We start from the raw sequence: 21,259 nt of genomic DNA on the forward strand, positions 1-21,259 counted from the left end.
GGGATTTGCCCTCATCAGACTCATGCTTTCGCATTTTTCACATACTTGTTGAACAGATCCTGGGATTTTTCTGGTATGGACCACGTAGTAATGTGGTACCATACTGAAACATTCAGTTAAACCTGGTCTTGATAAATATTTTTGAGGATAACGCATGTTAGGTCTGGGTTAGGTCTAGGATTTGCCCTCATCAGGCTCATACTTTCGCATATTTCTTATACTTCATGGATAGATCCTGGGCTATTTTCTGGTTTGGATCACATAGTAATGTGGTACCACACTGAAACAGTCGATTAAACCAGGTTTCGATCAATATTTTTGAGGATAACGCATGTTAGGTCTAGGTTAGGCCTGGGATTTTCACTCATCAGACTCATTCTTTCGCATACTTCACATACTTGTTGAACGGATCCTGGGTTTTTTCTGGTTTGGATCACGTAGTAATGTGGGACCACACTGAAACAATCAATTAAACCTGGTCATGATAAATATTTTAGAGGACAACGCAAGTTAGGTCTGGGATAGGTCTGGGATTTGCCCTCATCAGACTCATACGTTCGCGTTTTTCACATACTTGTTGAATGGATCCTGGGTTTTTTCTGGTTTGGATCACGTAGTAATGTGGTACCACACTGAAACATTCAAATAAACCTGGTCTTGATAAATATTTTAGAGGATAACGCGTGTTAGGTCTGGGTTAGGTCTAGGATTTGCCCTCATCAGGCACATACTTTCGCATATTACTTATACTTCGTGGATAGATCCTGGGCTATTTTCTGGTTTGGATCACATAGTAATGTGGTACCACACTGAAACAGTCGATTAAACCAGGTTTCGATCAATATTTTTGAGGATAACGCATGTTAGGTCTAGGTTAGGCCTGGGATTTTCACTCATCAGGCTCATACTTTCGCGATTTTCACATACTTGTTGAACAGATCCTGGGTTTTTTTCTGGTTTGGATCACGTAGTAGTGTGGTACCATACTGAAACTGTCCATTAAACCTGGTCTCGATGAATATTTTTGAGGATAACGCATGTTAGGTCTAGGTTAGGCCGAGGATTTTCACTCATCAGACTCATACTTTCGCATTCTTCACATACTTGTTGAACGGATCGTGGGTTTTTTCTGGTTTGGATCACGTAGTAATGTTGTACCACACTGAAGCAGTCCATTAAACCTGGTTTGGATCAATATTTTAGAGGATAACGCATGTTAGGTTTGGGTTAGGTCTAGGATTTGCCCTCGTCAGGCTCATACTTTCGCATATTTCTCATACTTCATGGCTAGATCCTGGGCTGTTTCAGGATTGTATCACGTAGTAATGTGGTACCACGCTGAAACAGTCTATTAAACCTGGTTTCAATCAATATTTTTGAGGATAACGCATGTTAGGTCTAGGTAAGGCTTGGGATTTTCACTCATCAGACTCATTCTTTCGCATTCTTCACATACCTGTTGAACGGATCCTGGGTTTTTTCTGGTATGGTTCACGTAGTAATGTGGTACCACACTGAAACAATCAATTAAACCAGGTCTTGATAAATATTTTAGAGGATAACGCATGTTAGGTCTGGGTTAGGTCTAGGATTTGCCCTCATCAGGCTCATACTTTCGCATATCTCTCATACTTCATGGCTAGATCCTGGGCTATTTCTGGATTGGATCACGTAGTAATGTGGTACCACACTGAAACAGTCAATTAAACCTAGTTTCGATCAATATTTTAGAGGATAACGCAAGTTAGGTCTGGGATAGGTCTGGGATTTGCCCTCATCAGACCCATGCTTTCGCATTTTTCACATACTTGTTGAACAGATCCTGGGGTTTTTCTGGTATGGATCACGTAGTAATGTGGTACCATACTGAAACATTCAGTTAAACCTGGTCTTGATAAATATTTTTGAGGATAACGCATGTTAGGTCTGGGTTAGGTCTAGGATTTGCCCTCGTCAGGCTCATTCTTTCGCATTCTTCACATACTTGTTGAACGGATCCTGGGTTTTTTCTGGTTTGGATCACGTAGTAATGTGGGACCACACTGAAACAATCAATTAAACCTGGTCTTGATAAATATTTTAGAGGATAACACATGTTAGGTCTGGGTTAGGCCTGGGATTTGCCCTCATCAGGGTCATACTTTCGCAGTTCTAACATACATGTTGACCTTATCGAGGGATTTTTCTGCTTTGGATCACGTAGTAAAGTGGTACCACACTGAAACAGTCCACTAAACCTGGTTTGGATCAATATTTTAGAGGATAATGCATGTTAGGTTTAGGTTAGCCCTGAGATTTTCACTCATCAGACTCATACTTTCGCATTCTTCAGATACCTGTTGAACGGATCCTGGGTTTTTTCTGGTATGGTTCACGTAGTAATGTGGTACCACACTGAAACAATCAATTAAACCAGATCTTGATAAATATTTTAGATGATAACGCATGTTAGGTCTGGGTTAGGTCTAGGATTTGCCCTCATCAGGCTCATACTTTCGCATATTTCTCATACTTCATGGCTAGATCCTGGGCTGTTTCTGGATTGGATCACGTAGTAATGTGGTACCACACTGAAACAGTCAATTAAACCTGGTTTCGGTCAATATTTTAGAGGACAATGCAAGTTAGGTCTGGGATAGGTCTGGGATTTGCCCACATCAGGGTCATACTTTCGCATTTTTCACATACTTGTTGAACAGATCCTGGGTTTTTTCTGGTTTGGATCGCGCAGTAATGTGGTACCACACTGAAACAGCCCACTAAACCTGGTTTCGATCAATATTTTAGAGGATAACGAAAGTTATGTCTAGGTTAGGCCGAGGCTTTTCACTCATCAGACTCATACTTTCGCATTCTTCAGATACTTGTTGAACGGATCCTGGGTTTTTTCTGGTATGGTTCACGTAGTAATGTGGTACCACACTGAAACAGTCGATTAAACCAGTTTTCGATCAATATTTTTGAGGATAACGCATGTTAGGTCTGGGTTAGGTCTAGGATTTGCTCACGTCAGGCTCATACTTTCGCATATTTCTCATACCTCATGGCTAGATCCTGGGCTATTTCTGGATTGGATCACGTAGTAATGTGGTACAACACTGAAACAGTCAATTAAACCTGGTTTCCATCAATATCTTAGAGGACAACGCAAGTTAGGTCTGGGATAGGTCTGGGATTTGCCCTCATCAGACTCATACGTTCGCGTTTTTCACATACTTGTTGAACGGATCCTGGGTTTTTTCTGGTTTGGATAACGTAGTAATGTTGTACCACACTGAAGCAGTCCATTAAACCTGGTTTGGATCAGTATTTTAGAGGATAATGCATGTTAGGTCTAGGTTAGCCCTGAGATTTTCACTCATCAGACTCATACTTTCGCATTCTTCAGATACCTGTTGAACGGATCCTGGGTTTTTTCTGGTATGGTTCACGTAGTAATGTGGTACCATACTGAAACATTCAGTTAAACCTGGTCTTGATAAATATTTTTGAGGATAACGCATGTTAGGTCTGGGTTAGGCCTGGGATTTGCCCTCATCAGGGTCATACTTTCGCAGTTCTAACATACATGTTGACCTGATCGAGGGTTTTTTCAGCTTTGGATCACGTAGTAAAGTGGTACCACACTGAGACAGTCCACTAAACCTGGTTTGGATCAATATTATAGAGGATAATGCATGTTAGGTCTAGGTTAGCCCTGAGATTTTCACTCATCAGACTCATTCTTTCGCATTCTTCAGATACCTGTTGAACGGATCCTGGGTTTTTTCTGGTATGGTTCACGTAGTAATGTGGTACCACACTGAAACAATCAATTAAACCAGGTCTTGATAAATATTTTAGATGATAACGCATGTTAGGTCTGGGTTAGGTCTAGGATTTGCCCTCATCAGGCTCATACTTTCGCATATTTCTCATACTTCATGGCTAGATCCTGGGCTATTTCTGGATTGGATCACGTAGTAATGTGGTACCACACTGAAACAGTCAATTAAACCTGGTTTCGATCAATATTTTAGAGGACAATGCAAGTTAGGTCTGGGATAGGTCTGGGATCTGCCCGCATCAGGGTCATGCTTTCGCATTTTTCACATACTTGTTGAACAGATCCTGGGTTTTTTCTGGTATGGATCACGCAGTAATGTGGGAGCACACTGAAACATTCAGTTAAACCTGGTCTTGATAAATATTTTTGAGGATAACGCATGTTAGGTCTGGGTTAGGTCTAGGATTTGCCCTCATCAGGCTCATACTTTCGCATATTTCTTATACTTCATGTATAGATCCTGGGCTATTTTCTGGTTTGGATCACATAGTAATGTGGTACCACAATGAAACAGTCGATTAAACCAGGTTTCGATCAATATTTTTGCGGATAACGCAATTTCGGTCTAGGTTAGGCCGAGGATTTTCACTCATCAGACTCATACTTTCGCATTCTTCAGACACTTGTTGAACTGATCCTGGGTTTTTTCTGGTATGGTTCACGTAGTAATGTGGTACCACACTGAAACAGTCGATTAAACCAGGTTTCGATCAATATTTTAGAGGATAACGCAAGTTAGGTCTGGGATAGGTCTGGGATTCGCCCTCATCAGGCTCATACTTTCGCGTTTTTCACATACTTGTTGAACAGATCCTGGGCTGTTTCTGGATTGTATCACGTAGTAATGAGGTACCACGCTGAAACAGTCAATTAAACCTTGTTTCGATCAATATTTTAGAGGATAACGCAAGTTAGGTCTGGGATAGGTCTGGGATTTGCCCTCATCAGACTCATGCTTTCGCATTTTTCACATACTTGTTGAACAGATCCTGGGTTTTTTCTGGTATGGATCACGTAGTAATGTGGTACCATACTGAAACATTCAGTTAAACCTGGTCTTGATAAATATTTTTGAGTATAACGCATGTTAGGTCTGGGTTAGGTCTAGGATTTGCCCTCGTCAGGCTCATACTTTCGCATATTTCTTATACTTCATGGATAGATCCTGGGCTATTTTCTGGTTTGGATCACATAGTAATATGGTACCACACTGAAACAGTCGATTAAACCAGGTTTTGATCAATATTTTTGAGGATAACGCATGTTAGGTCTAGGTTAGGCCTGGGATTTTCACTCATCAGACTCATTCTTTCGCATTCTTCACATACTTGTTGAACGGATCCTGGGTTTTTTCTGGTTTGGATCACGTAGTAATGTGGGACCACACTGAAACAATCAATTAAACCTGGTCTTGATAAATATTTTAGAGGATAACACATGTTAGGTCTGGGTTAGGCCTGGGATTTGCCCTCATCAGGGTCATACTTTCGCAGTTCTAACATACATGTTGACCTGATCGAGAGTTTTTTCTGCTTTGGATCACGTAGTAAAGTGGTACCACACTGAAACAGTCCACTAAACCTGGTTTGGATCAATATTTTAGAGGATAATGCATGTTAGGTCTAGGTTAGCCCTGAGATTTTCACTCATCAGACTCATACTTTCGAATTCTTCAGATACCTGTTGAACGGATCCTGGGTTTTTTCTGGTATGGATCTCGTAGTAATGTGGTACCACATTGAAACAGTCAATTAAACCAGGTCTTGATAAATATTTTAGATGATAACGCATGTTAGGTCTGGGTTAGGTCTAGGATTTGCCCTCATCAGGCTCATACTTTCGCATATCTCTCATACTTCATGGCTAGATCCTGGGCTATTTCTGGATTGGATCACGTAGTAATGTGGTACCACACTGAAACAGTCAATTAAACCTGGTTTCGATCAATATTTTAGAGGACAATGCAAGTTAGGTCTGGGATAGGTCTGGGATTTGCCCACATCAGGGTCATACTTTCGCATTTTTCACATACTTGTTGAACAGATCCTGGGTTTTTTCTGGTTTGGATCGCGCAGTAATGTGGTACCACACTGAAACAGCCCACCAAACCTGGTTTCGATCAATATTTTAGAGGATAACGAAAGGTATGTCTAGGTTAGGCCTGGGATTTGCCCTCATCAGACTCATGCTTTCGCATTTTTCACATACTTGTTGAACAGATCCTGGGTTTTTTCTGGTATGGATCACGTAGTAATGTGGGACCACACTGAAACATTCAGTTAAACCTGGTCTTGATAAATATTTTAGAGGATAACGCATGTTAGGTCTGAGTTAGGTCTAGGATTTGCTCTCGTCAGGCTCATACTTTCGCATATTTCTCATACCTCATGGCTAGATCCTGGGCTATTTCAATTAAACCTGGTTTCGATCAATATTTTAGAGGATAACGCAAGTTAGGTCTGGTATAGGTCTGGGATTTGCCCTCATCAGGCTCATACTTTCGCGATTTTCACATACTTGTTGAACAGATCCTGGGTTTTTTTCTGGTTTGGATCACGTAGTAGTGTGGTACCATACTGAAACTGTCCATTAAACCTGGTCTCGATGAATATTTTTGAGGATAACGCATGTTAGGTCTAGGTTAGGCCGAGGATTTTCACTCATCAGACTCATACTTTCGCATTCTTCACATACTTGTTGAACGGATCCTGGGTTTTCTCTGGTTTGGATCAGGTAGTAATGTGGAACCACACTAAAACAGTCAATTAAACCTGGTTTCGATCAATATTTTAGAGGATAACGCAAGTTAGGTCTGGGATAGGTCTGGGATTCGCCCTCATCAGGCTCATACTTTCGCGTTTTTCACATACTTGTTGAACTGATCCTGGGTTTTTTCAGGTTTGGATCACGTAGTAATGTTGTACCACACTGAAGCAGTCCATTAAACCTGGTTTGGATCAATATTTTAGAGGATAACGCATGTTAGGTTTGGGTTAGGTCTAGGATTTGCCCTCGTCAGGCTCATACTTTCGCATATTTCTTATACTTCATGCATAGATCCTGGGCTATTTTCTGGTTTGGATCACATAGTGATGTGGTACCACTCTGAAACAGTCGATTAAACCAGGTTTCGATCAATATTTTTGAGGATAACGCATGTTAGGTCTAGGTTAGGCCTGGGATTTTCACTCATCAGACTCATTCTTTCGCATTCTTCACATACTTGTTGAACGGATCCTGGGTTTTTTCTGGTTTGGATCACGTAGTAATGTGGGACCACCCTGAAACAATCAATTAAACCTGGTCTTGATAAATATTTTAGAGGATAACGCATGTTAGGTCTGGGTTAGGCCTGGGATTTGCCCTCATCAGGGTCATACTTTCGCAGTTCTAACATACATGTTGACCTGATCGAGGGTTTTTTCTGCTTTGGATCACGTAGTAAAGTGGTACCACACTGAAACAGTCCACTAAACCTGGTTTGGATCAATATTTTAGAGGATAATGCATGTTATGTCTAGGTTAGCCCTGAGATTTTCACTCATCAGACTCATACTTTCGAATTCTTCAGATACCTGTTGTACGGATCCTGGGTTTTTTCTGGTATGGTTCACGTAGTAATGTGGTACCACACTGAAACAATCAATTAAACCAGGTCTTGATAAATATTTTAGAGGGTAACGCATGTTAGGTCTGGGTTAGGTCTAGGATTTGCCCTCATCAGGCTCATACTTTCGCATATCTCTCAAACTTCATGGCTAGATCCTGGGCTATTTCTGGATTGGATCACGTAGTAATGTGGTACCACACTGAAACAGTCAATTAAACCTGGTTTCGATCAATATTGTAGAGGACAATGCAAGTTAGGTCTGGGATAGGTCTGGGATTTGCCCACATCAGGGTCATACTTTCGCATTTTTCACATACTTGTTGAACAGATCCTGGTTTTTTTCTGGTTTGGATCGCGCAGTAATGTGGCACCACACTGAAACAACCCACTAAACCTGGTTTCGATCAATATTTTAGAGGATAACGAAAGGTATGTCTAGGTTAGGCCTGGGATTTGCCCTCATCAGACTCATGCTTTCGCATTTTTCACATACTTGTTGAACAGATCCTGGGTTTTTTCTGGTATGGATCACGTAGTAATGTGGGACCACACTGAAACATTCAGTTAAACCTGGTCTTGATAAATATTTTAGAGGATAACGCATGTTAGGTCTGAGTTAGGTCTAGGATTTGCTCTCGTCAGGCTCATACTTTCGCATATTTCTCATACCTCATGGCTAGATCCTGGGCTATTTCAATTAAACCTGGTTTCGATCAATATTTTAGAGGATAACGCAAGTTATGTCTGGTATAGGTCTGGGATTTGCCCTCATCAGGCTCATACTTTCGCGATTTTCACATACTTGTTGAACAGATCCTGGGTTTTTTTCTGGTTTGGATCACGTAGTAGTGTGGTACCATACTGAAACTGTCCATTAAACCTGGTCTCGATGAATATTTTTGAGGATAACGCATGTTAGGTCTAGGTTAGGCCGAGGATTTTCACTCATCAGACTCATACTTTCGCATTCTTCACATACTTGTTGAACGGATCCTGGGTTTCTTCTGGTTTGGATCAGGTAGTAATGTGGGACCACACTAAAACAGTCAATTAAACCTGGTTTCGATCAATATTTTAGAGGATAACGCAAGTTAGGTCTGGGATAGGTCTGGGATTCGCCCTCATCAGGCTCATACTTTCGCGTTTTTCACATACTTGTTGAACTGATCCTGGGTTTTTTCTGGTTTCGATCACGTAGTAATGTTGTACCACACTGAAGCAGTCCATTAAACCTGGTTTGGATCAATATTTTAGAGGATAACGCATGTTAGGATTGGGTTAGGTCTTGGATTTGCCCTCGTCAGGCTCATACTTTCGCATATCTCTCATACTTCATGGCTAGATCCTGGGCTGTTTCAGGATTGTATCACGTAGTAATGTGGTACCACGCTGAAACAGTCTATTAAACCTTGTTTCGATCAATATTTTAGAGGATAACGTAAGTTAGGTCTGGGATAGGTCTGGGATTTGCCCTCATCAGACTCATGCTTTCGCATTTTTCACATACTTGTTGAACAGATCCTGGGTTTTTTCTGGTATGGATCACGTAGTAATGTGGTACCATACTGAAACATTCAGTTAAACCTGGTCTTGATAAATATTTTTGAGGATAACGCATGTTAGGTCTGGGTTAGGTCTAGGATTTGCCCTCGTCAGGCTCATACTTTCGCATATTTCTTATACTTCATGGATAGATCCTGGGCTCTTTTCTGGTTTGGATCACATAGTATTATGGTACCACACTGAAACAGTCGATTAAACCAGGTTTTGATCAATATTTTTGAGGATAACGCATGTTAGGTCTAGGTTAGGCCTGGGATTTTCACTCATCAGACTCATTCTTTCGCATTCTTCACATACTTGTTGAACGGATCCTGGGTTTTTTCTGGTTTGGATCACGTAGTAATGTGGGACCACACTGAAACAATCAATTAAACCTGGTCTTGATAAATATTTTAGAGGATAACACATGTTAGGTCTGGGTTAGGCCTGGGATTTGCCCTCATCAGGGTCATACTTTCGCAGTTCTAACATACATGTTGACCTGATCGAGGGATTTTTCTGCTTTGGATCACGTAGTAAAGTGGTACCACACTGAAACAGACCACTAAACCTGGTTTGGATCAATATTTTAGAGGATAATGCATGTTAGGTTTAGGTTAGCCCTGAGATTTTCACTCATCAGACTCATACTTTCGCATTCTTCAGATACCTGTTGAACGGATCCTGGGTTTTTTCTGGTATGGTTCACGTAGTAATGTGGTACCACACTGAAACAATCAATTAAACCAGATCTTGATAAATATTTTAGATGATAACGCATGTTAGGTCTGGGTTAGGTCTAGGATTTGCCCTCATCAGGCTCATACTTTCGCATATTTCTCATACTTCATGGCTAGATCCTGGGCTGTTTCTGGATTGGATCACGTAGTAATGTGGTACCACACTGAAACAGTCAATTAAACCAGGTTTCGGTCAATATTTTAGAGGACAATGCAAGTTAGGTCTGGGATAGGTCTGGGATTTGCCCACATCAGGGTCATACTTTCGCATTTTTCACATACTTGTTGAACAGATCCTGGGTTTTTTCTGGTTTGGATCGCGCAGTAATGTGGTACCACACTGAAACAGCCCACTAAACCTGGTTTCGATCAATATTTTAGAGGATAACGAAAGTTATGTCTAGGTTAGGCCGAGGATTTTCACTCATCAGACTCATACTTTCGCATTCTTCAGATACTTGTTGAACGGATCCTGGGTTTTTTCTGGTATGGTCCACGTAGTAATGTGGTACCACACTGAAACAGTCGATTAAACCAGTTTTCGATCAATATTTTTGAGGATAACGCATGTTAGGTCTGGGTTAGGTCTAGGATTTGCTCTCGTCAGGCTCATACTTTCGCATATTTCTCATACCTCATGGCTAGATCCTGGGCTATTTCTGGATTGGATCACGTAGTAATGTGGTACAACACTGTAACAGTCAATTAAACCTGGTTTCCATCAATATCTTAGAGGACAACGCAAGTTAGGTCTGGGATAGGTCTGGGATTTGCCCTCATCAGACTCATACGTTCGCGTTTTTCACATACTTGTTGAACGGATCCTGGGTTTTTTCTGGTTTGGATAACGTAGTAATGTTGTACCACACTGAAGCAGTCCATTAAACCTGGTTTGGATCAATATTTTAGAGGATAATGCATGTTAGGTCTAGGTTAGCCCTGAGATTTTCACTCATCAGACTCATTCTTTCGCATTCTTCAGATACCTGTTGAACGGATCCTGGGTTTTTTCTGGTATGGTTCACGTAGTAATGTGGTACCACACTGAAACAATCAATTAAACCAGGTCTTGATAAATATTTTAGATGATAACGCATGTTAGGTCTGGGTTAGGTCTAGGATTTGCCCTCATCAGGCTCATACTTTCGCATATTTCTCATACTTCATGGCTAGATCCTGGGCTATTTCTGGATTGGATCACGTAGTAATGTGGTACCACACTGAAACAGTGAATTAAACCTGGTTTCGATCAATATTTTAGAGGACAATGCAAGTTAGGTCTGGGATAGGTCTGGGATCTGCCCGCATCAGGGTCATACTTTCGCATTTTTCACATACTTGTTGAACAGATCCTGGGCTGTTTCAGGATTGTATCACGTAGTAATGTGGTACCACGCTGAAACAGTCTATTAAACCTGGTTTCAATCAATATTTTTGAGGATAACGCATGTTAGGTCTAGGTAAGGCTTGGGATTTTCACTCATCAGACTCATTCTTTCGCATTCTTCACATACCTGTTGAACGGATCCTGGGTTTTTTCTGGTTTGGATCACGTAGTAATGTGGGACCACACTGAAACAATCAATTAAACCAGATCTTGATAAATATTTTAGATGATAACGCATGTTAGGTCTGGGTTAGGTCTAGGATTTGCCCTCATCAGGCTCATACTTTCGCATATTTCTCATACTTCATGGCTAGATCCTGGGCTGTTTCTGGATTGGATCACGTAGTAATGTGATACCACGCTGAAACAGTCAATTAAACCTTGTTTCGATCAATATTTTAGAGGACAACGTAAGTTAGGTCTGGGATAGGTCTGGGATTTGCCCTCATCAGACTCATGCTTTCGCATTTTTCACATACTTGTTGAACAGATCCTGGGTTTTTTCTGGTATGGATCACGTAGTAATGTGGTACCATACTGAAACATTCAGTTAAACCTGGTCTTGCTAAATATTTTAGAGGATAACGCATGTTAGGTCTGGGTTAGGTCTAGGATTTGCCCTCATCAGGCTCATACTTTCGCATATTTCTTATACTTCATGTATAGATCCTGGGCTATTTTCTGGTTTGGATCACATAGTAATGTGGTACCACAATGAAACAGTCGATTAAACCAGGTTTCGATCAATATTTTTGCGGATAACGCAATTTAGGTCTAGGTTAGGCCGAGGATTTTCACTCATCAGACTCATACTTTCGCATTCTTCAGATACTTGTTGAACTGATCCTGGGTTTTTCTGGTATGGTTCACGTAGTAATGTTGTACCACACTGAAACAGTCGATTAAACCAGGTTTCGATCAATATTTTTGAGGATAACGCATGTTAGGTCTAGGTTAGGCCTGAGATTTTCACTCATCAGACTCATACTTTCGCATTCTTCAGATACCTGTTGAACGGATCCTGGGTTTTTTCTGGTATGGTTCACGTAGTAATGTGGTACCACACTGAAACAATCAATTAAACCAGATCTTGATAAATATTTTAGATGATAACGCATGTTAGGTCTGGGTTAGGTCTAGGATTTGCCCTCATCAGGCTCATACTTTCGCATATTTCTCATACTTCATGGCTAGATCCTGGGCTGTTTCTGGATTGGATCACGTAGTAATGTGGTACCACACTGAAACAGTCAATTAAACCTGGTTTCGGTCAATATTTTAGAGGATAATGCATGTTAGGTCTAGGTTAGCCCTGAGATTTTCACTCATCAGACTCATACTTTCGCATTCTTCAGATACCTGTTGAACAGATCCTGGGTTTTTTCTGGTATGGTTCACGTAGTAATGTGGTACCATACTGAAACATTCAGTTAAACCTGGTCTTGATAAATATTTTTGAGGATAACGCATGTTAGGTCTGGGTTAGGCCTGGGATTTGCCGTCATCAGGGTCATACTTTCGCAGTTCTAACATACATGTTGACCTGATCGAGGGTTTTTTCTGCTTTGGATCACGTAGTAAAGTGGTACCACACTGAAACAGACCACTAAACCTGGTTTGGATCAATATTTTAGAGGATAATGCATGTTAGGTTTAGGTTAGCCCTGAGATTTTCACTCATCAGACTCATACTTTCGCATTCTTCAGATACCTGTTGAACGGATCCTGGGTTTTTTCTGGTATGGTTCACGTAGTAATGTGGTACCATACTGAAACATTCAGTTAAACCTGGACTTGATAAATAATTTTGAGGATAACGCATGTTAGGTCTGGGTTAGGCCTGGGATTTGCCCTCATCAGGGTCATACTTTCGCAGTTCTAACATACATGTTGACCTGATCGAGGGTTTTTTCTGCTCTGGATCACGTAGTAAAGTGGTACCACACTGAAACAGTCCACTAAACCTGGTTTGGATCAATATTTTAGAGGACAATGCAAGTTAGGTCTTGGATAGGTCTGGGATTTGCCCTCATCAGTGTCATACTTTCGCATTTTTCACATACTTGTTGAACAGATCCTGGGTTTTTTCTGGTTTGGATCGCGCAGTAATGTGGTACCACACTGAAACAGCCCACTAAACCTGGTTTCGATCAATATTTTAGAGGATGACGAAAGTTATGTCTAGGTTAGGCTTGGGATTTGCCCTCATCAGACTCATGCTTTCGCATTTTTCACATACTTGTTGAACAGATCCTGGGTTTTTTCTGGTATGGATCACGTAGTAATGTGGGACCACACTGAAACATTCAGTTAAACCTGGTCTTGACAAATATTTTTGAGGATAACGCATGTTAGGTCTGGGATAGGTCTGGGATTTGCCCTCATCAGACTCATACTTTCGCATTCTTCACATACTTGTTGAACGGATCCTGGGTTTTTTCTGGTTTGGATCAGGTAGTAATGTGGAACCACACTAAAACAGTCAATTAAACCTGGTTTCGATCAATATTTTAGAGGATAACGCAAGTTAGGTCTGGGATAGGTCTGGGATTCGCCCTCATCAGGCTCATACTTTCGCATTTTTCACATACTTGTTGAACTGATCCTGGGTTTTTTCTGGTTTGGATCACGTAGTAATGTTGTACCACACTGAAGCAGCCCATTAAACCTGGTTTGGATCAATATTTTAGAGGATAACGCATGTTAGGTTTGGGTTAGGTCTAGGATTTGCCCTCGTCAGGCTCATACTTTCGCATATTTCTCATACTTCATGGCTAGATCCTGGGCTGTTTCAGGATTGTATCACGTAGTAATGTGGTACCACGCTGAAACAGTCTATTAAACCTGGTTTCAATCAATATTTTTGAGGATAACGCATGTTAGGTCTAGGTAAGGCTTGGGATTTTCACTCATCAGACTCATTCTTTCGCATTCTTCACATACCTGTTGAACGGATCCTGGGTTTTTTCTGGTTTGGATCACGTAGTAATGTGGGACCACACTGAACCAATCAATTACACCTGGTCTTGATAAATATTTTAGAGGATAACGCATGTTAGGTCTGGGTTAGGTCTAGGATTTGCCCACATCAGGCTCATACTTTCGCATATTTCTCATACTTCATGGCTAGATCCTGGGCTGTTTCTGGATTGTATCACGTAGTAATGTGATACCACGCTGAAACAGTCAATTAAACCTTGTTTCGATCAATATTTTAGAGGATAACGTAAGTTAGGTCTGGGATAGGTCTGGGATTTGCCCTCATCAGACTCATGCTTTCGCATTTTTCACATACTTGTTGAACAGATCCTGGGTTTTTTCTGGTATGGATCACGTAGTAATGTGGTACCATACTGAAACATTCAGTTAAACCTGGTCTTGATAAATATTTTAGAGGATAACGCATGTTAGGTCTGGGTTAGGTCTAGGATTTGCCCACATCAGGCTCATACTTTCGCATATATCTCATACTTCATGGCTAGATCCTGGGCTGTTTCTGGATTGTATCACGTAGTAATGTGGTACCACGCTGAAACAGTCAATTAAACCTGGTTTCGATCAATATTTTAGAGGACAATGCAAGTTAGGTCTGGGATAAGTCTGGGATTTGCCCACATCTGGGTCATACTTTCGCATTTTTCACATACTTGTTGAACAGATCCCGGGTTTTTTCTGGTTTGGATCGCGCAGTAATGTGGTACCACACTGAAACAGCCCACTAAACCTGGTTTCGATCAATATTTTAGAGGATAACGAAAGGTATGTCTAGGTTAGGCCTGGGATTTGCCCTCATCAGACTCATGCTTTCGCATTTTTCACATACTTGTTGAACAGATCCTGGGTTTTTTCTGGTATGGATCACGTAGTAATGTGGGACCACACTGAAACATTCAGTTAAACCTGGTCTTGGTAAATATCTTAGAGGATAACGCATGTTAGGTCTGAGTTAGGTCTAGGATTTGCTCTCGTCAGGCTCATACTTTCGCATATTTCTCATACCTCATGGCTAGATCCTGGGCTATTTCAATTAAACCTGGTTTCGATCAATATTTTAGAGGATAACGCAACTTAAGTCTGGTATAGGTCTGGGATTTGCCCTCATCAGGCTCATACTTTCGCGATTTTCACATACTTGTTGAACAGATCCTGGGTTTTTTTCTGGTTTGGATCAAGTAGTAGTGTGGTACCATACTGAAACTGTCCATTAAACCTGGTCTCGATGAATATTTTTGAGGATAACGCATGTTAGGTCTAGGTTAGGCCGAGGATTTTCACTCATCAGACTCATACTTTCGCATTCTTCACATACTTGTTGAACGGATCCTGGGTTTCTTCTGGTTTGGATCAGGTAGTAATGTGGGACCACACTAAAACAGTCAATTAAACCTGGTTTCGATCAATATTTTAGAGGATAACGCAAGTTAGGTCTGGGATAGGTCTGGGATTCGCCCTCATCAGGCTCATACTTTCGCGTTTTTCACATACTTGTTGAACTGATCCTGGGTTTTTTCTGGTTTGGATCACGTAGTAATGTTGTACCACACTGAAGCAGTCCATTAAACCTGGTTTGGATCAATATTTTAGAGGATAACGCATGTTAGGTTTGGGTTAGGTCTAGGATTTGCCCTCGTCAGGCTCATACTTTCGCATATTTCTCATACTTCATGGCTAGATCCTGGGCTGTTTCAGGATTGTATCACGTAGTAATGTGGTACCACGCTGAAACAGTCTATTAAACCTGGTTTCAATCAATATTTTTGAGGATAACGCATGTTAGGTCTAGGTAAGGCCTGGGATTTTCACTCATCAGACTCATTCTTTCGCAATCTTCACATACCTGTTGAACGGATCCTGGGTTTTTTCTGGTTTGGATCACGTAGTAATGTGGGACCACACTGAACCAATCAATTAAACCTGTTCTTGATAAATATTTTAGAGGATAACGCATGTTAGGTCTGGGTTAGGTCTAGGATTTGCCCTCATCAGGCTCATACTTTCGCATATTTCTCATACTTCATGGCTAGATCCTTGGCTGTTTCTGGATTGGATCACGTAGTAATGTGGTACCACACTGAAACAGTCAATTAAACCTGGTTTCGGTCAATATTTTAGAGGACAATGCAAGTTAGGTCTGGGATAGGTCTGGGATTTGCCCACATCAGGGTCATACTTTCGCATTTTTCACATACTTGTTGAACAGATCCTGGGTATTTTCTGGTATGGATCACGTAGTAATGTGGTACCATACTGAAACATTCAGTTAAACCTGGTCTTGATAAATATTTTAGAGGATAACGCATGTTAGGTCTGGGTTAGGTCTAGGATTTGCCCACATCAGGCTCATACTTTCGCATATTTCTCATACTTCATGGCTAGATCCTGGGCTGTTTCTGGATTGTATCACGTAGTAATGTGGTACCACGCTGAAACAGTCAATTAAACCTGGTTTCGATCAATATTTTAGAGGACAATGCAAGTTAGGTCTGGGATAGGTCTGGGATTTGCCCACATCTGGGTCATACTTTCGCATTTTTCACATACTTGTTGAACAGATCCTGGGTTTTTTCTGGTTTGGATCGCGCAGTAATGTGGTACCACACTGAAACAGCCCACTAAACCTGGTTTCGATCAATATTTTAGAGGATAACGAAAGGTATGTCTAGGTTAGGCCTGGGATTTGCCCTCATCAGACTGATGCTTTCGCATTTTTCACATACTTGTTGAACAGATCCTGGGTTTTTTCTGGTATGGATCACGTAGTAATGTGGGACCACACTGGAACATTCAGTTAAACCTGGTCTTGATAAATATTTTAGAGGATAACGCATGTTAGGTCTGAGTTAGGTCTAGGATTTGCTCTCGTCAGGCTCATACTTTCGCATATTTCTCATACCTCATGGCTAGATCCTGGGCTATTTCAATTAAACCTGGTTTCGATCAATATTTTAGAGGATAACGCAACTTAAGTCTGGTATAGGTCTGGGATTTGCCCTCATCAGGCTCATACTTTCGCGATTTTCACATACTTGTTGAACAGATCCTGGGTTTTTTTCTGGTTTGGATCAAGTAGTAGTGTGGTACCATACTGAAACTGTCCATTAAACCTGGTCTCGATGAATATTTTTGAGGATAACGCATGTTAGGTCTAGGTTAGGCCGAGGATTTTCACTCATCAGACTCATACTTTCGCATTCTTCACATACTTGTTGAACGGATCCTGGGTTTCTTCTGGTTTGGATCAGGTAGTAATGTGGGACCACACTAAAACAGTCAATTAAACCTGGTTTCGATCAATATTTTAGAGGATAACGCAAGTTAGGTCTGGGATAGGTCTGGGATTCGCCCTCATCAGGCTCATACTTTCGCGTTTTTCACATACTTGTTGAACTGATCCTGGGTTTTTTCTGGTTTGGATCACGTAGTAATGTTGTACCACACTGAAGCAGTCCATTAAACCTGGTTTGGATCAATATTTTAGAGGATAACGCATGTTAGGTTTGGGTTAGGTCTAGGATTTGCCCTCGTCAGGCTCATACTTTCGCATATTTCTCATACTTCATGGCTAGATCCTGGGCTGTTTCAGGATTGTATCACGTAGTAATGTGGTACCACGCTGAAACAGTCTATTAAACCTGGTTTCAATCAATATTTTTGAGGATAACGCATGTTAGGTCTAGGTAAGGCCTGGGATTTTCACTCATCAGACTCATTCTTTCGCAATCTTCACATACCTGTTGAACGGATCCTGGGTTTTTTCTGGTTTGGATCACGTAGTAATGTGGGACCACACTGAACCAATCAATTAAACCTGTTCTTGATAAATATTTTAGAGGATAACGCATGTTAGGTCTGGGTTAGGTCTAGGATTTGCCCTCATCAGGCTCATACTTTCGCATATTTCTCATACTTCATGGCTAGATCCTTGGCTGTTTCTGGATTGGATCACGTAGTAATGTGGTACCACACTGAAACAGTCAATTAAACCTGGTTTCGGTCAATATTTTAGAGGACAATGCAAGTTAGGTCTGGGATAGGTCTGGGATTTGCCCACATCAGGGTCATACTTTCGCATTTTTCACATACTTGTTGAACAGATCCTGGGTATTTTCTGGTATGGATCACGTAGTAATGTGGTACCATACTGAAACATTCAGTTAAACCTGGTCTTGATAAATATTTTAGAGGATAACGCATGTTAGGTCTGGGTTAGGTCTAGGATTTGCCCACATCAGGCTCATACTTTCGCATATTTCTCATACTTCATGGCTAGATCCTGGGCTGTTTCTGGATTGTATCACGTAGTAATGTGGTACCACGCTGAAACAGTCAATTAAACCTGGTTTCGATCAATATTTTAGAGGACAATGCAAGTTAGGTCTGGGATAGGTCTGGGATTTGCCCACATCTGGGTCATACTTTCGCATTTTTCACATACTTGTTGAACAGATCCTGGGTTTTTTCTGGTTTGGATCGCGCAGTAATGTGGTACCACACTGAAACAGCCCACTAAACCTGGTTTCGATCAATATTTTAGAGGATAACGAAAGGTATGTCTAGGTTAGGCCTGGGATTTGCCCTCATCAGACTGATGCTTTCGCATTTTTCACATACTTGTTGAACAGATCCTGGGTTTTTTCTGGTATGGATCACGTAGTAATGTGGGACCACACTGGAACATTCAGTTAAACCTGGTCTTGATAAATATTTTAGAGGATAACGCATGTTAGGTCTGAGTTAGGTCTAGGATTTGCTCTCGTCAGGCTCATACTTTCGCATATTTCTCATACCTCATGGCTAGATCCTGGGCTATTTCAATTAAACCTGGTTTCGATCAATATTTTAGAGGATAACGCAAGTTAGGTCTGGTATAGGTCTGGGATTTGCCCTCATCAGGCTCATACTTTCGCGATTTTCACATACTTGTTGAACAGATCCTGGGTTTTTTTCTGGTTTGGATCACGTAGTAGTGTGGTACCATACTGGAACTGTCCATTAAACCTGGTCTCGATGAATATTTTTGAGGATAACGCATGTTAGGTCTAGGTTAGGCCGAGGATTTTCACTCATCAGACTCATACTTTCGCATTCTTCACATACTTGTTGAACGGATCCTGGGTTTCTTCTTGTTTGGATCAGGTAGTAATGTGGGACCACACTAAAACAGTCAATTAAACCTGGTTTCGATCAATATTTTAGAGGATAACGCAAGTTAGGTCTGGGATAGGTCTGGGATTCGCCCTCATCAGGCTCATACTTTCGCGTTTTTCACATACTTGTTGAACTGATCCTGGGTTTTTTCTGGTTTGGATCACGTAGTAATGTTGTACCACACTGAAGCAGTCCATTAAACCTGGTTTGGATCAATATTTTAGAGGATAACGCATGTTAGGTTTGGGTTAGGTCTAGGATTTGCCCTCGTCAGGCTCATACTTTCGCATATTTCTCATACTTCATGGCTAGATCCTGGGCTGTTTCAGGATTGTATCACGTAGTAATGTGGTACCACGCTGAAACAGTCTATTAAACCTGGTTTCAATCAATATTTTTGAGGATAACGCATGTTAGGTCTAGGTAACGCCTGGGATTTTCACTCATCAGACTCATTCTTTCGCATTCTTCACATACCTGTTGAACGGATCCTGGGTTTTTTCTGGTTTGGATCACGTAGTAATGTGGGACCACGCTGAACCAATCAATTAAACCTGGTCTTGATAAATATTTTAGAGGATAACGCATGTTAGGTCTGGGTTAGGTCTAGGATTTGCCCTCATCAGGCTCATACTTTCGCATATTTCTCATACTTCATGGCTAGATCCTTGGCTGTTTCTGGATTGGATCACGTAGTAATGTGGTACCACACTGAAACAGTCGATTAAACCAGTTTTCGATCAATATTTTTGAGGATAACGCATGTTAGGTCTGGGTTAGGTCTAGGATTTGCTCTCGTCAGGCTCATACTTTCGCATATTTCTCATACCTCATGGCTAGATCCTGGGCTATTTCTGGATTGGATCACGTAGTAATGTGGTACAACACTGAAACAGTCAATTAAACCTGGTCTTGATAAATATTTTAGAGGATAACGCAAGTTAGGTCTGGGATAGGTCTGGGATTTGCCCTCATCAGACTCATACGTTCGCGTTTTTCACATACTTGTTGAACGGATCCTGGGTTTTTTCTGGTTTGGATAACGTAGTAATGTTGTACCACACTGAAGCAGTCCATTAAACCTGGTTTGGATCAATATTTTAGAGGATAATGCATGTTAGGTCTAGGTTAGCCCTGAGATTTTCACTCATCAGACTCATACTTTCGCATTCTTCAGATACCTGTTGGACGGATCCTGGGTTTTTTCTGGTATGGTTCACGTAGTAATGTGGTACCACACTGAAACAATCAATTAAACCTGGTCTTGATAAATAGTTTAGAGGATAACACATGTTAGGTCTGGGTTAGGCCTGGGATTTGCCCTCATCAGGGTCATACTTTCGCAGTTCTAACATACATGTTGACCTGATCGAGGGATTTTTCTGCTTTGGATCACGTAGTAAAGTGGTACCACACTGAAACAGACCACTAAACCTGGTTTGGATCAATATTTTAGAGGATAATGCATGTTAGGTTTAGGTTAGCCCTGAGATTTTCACTCACCAGACTCACACTTTCGCATTTTTCACATACTTGTTGAACAGATCCTGGGTATTTTCTGGTTTGGATCGCGCAGTAATGTGGTACCACACTGAAACAGCCCTCTAAACCTGGTTTCGATCAATATTTTAGAGGATAACGAAAGTTATGTCTAGGTTAGGCATGGGATTTGCCCTCATCAGACTCATGCTTTCGCATTTTTCACATACTTGTTGAACAGATCCTGGATTTTTTCTGGTATGGATCACGTAGTAATGTGGGACCACACTGAAACATTCAGTTAAACCTGGTCTTGATAAATATTTTTGAGGATAACGCATGTTAGGTCTGGGATAGGTCTGGGATTTGCCCTCATCAGACTCATACTTTCGCACACTTCACATACTCGTTGAACAGATCCTGGGTTATTTTCTGGTTTGGATCACATAGTAATGAGGTACCACACTCAAACAGTCGATTAAACCAGGTTTCGATCAATATTTTTGAGGATAACGCATGTTAGGTCT

The sequence above is a fragment of the Colletes latitarsis genome, unplaced genomic scaffold (genome assembly GCF_051014445.1).
Source record: "Colletes latitarsis isolate SP2378_abdomen unplaced genomic scaffold, iyColLati1 scaffold0013, whole genome shotgun sequence".
Classification (NCBI taxonomy): domain Eukaryota; kingdom Metazoa; phylum Arthropoda; class Insecta; order Hymenoptera; family Colletidae; genus Colletes; species Colletes latitarsis.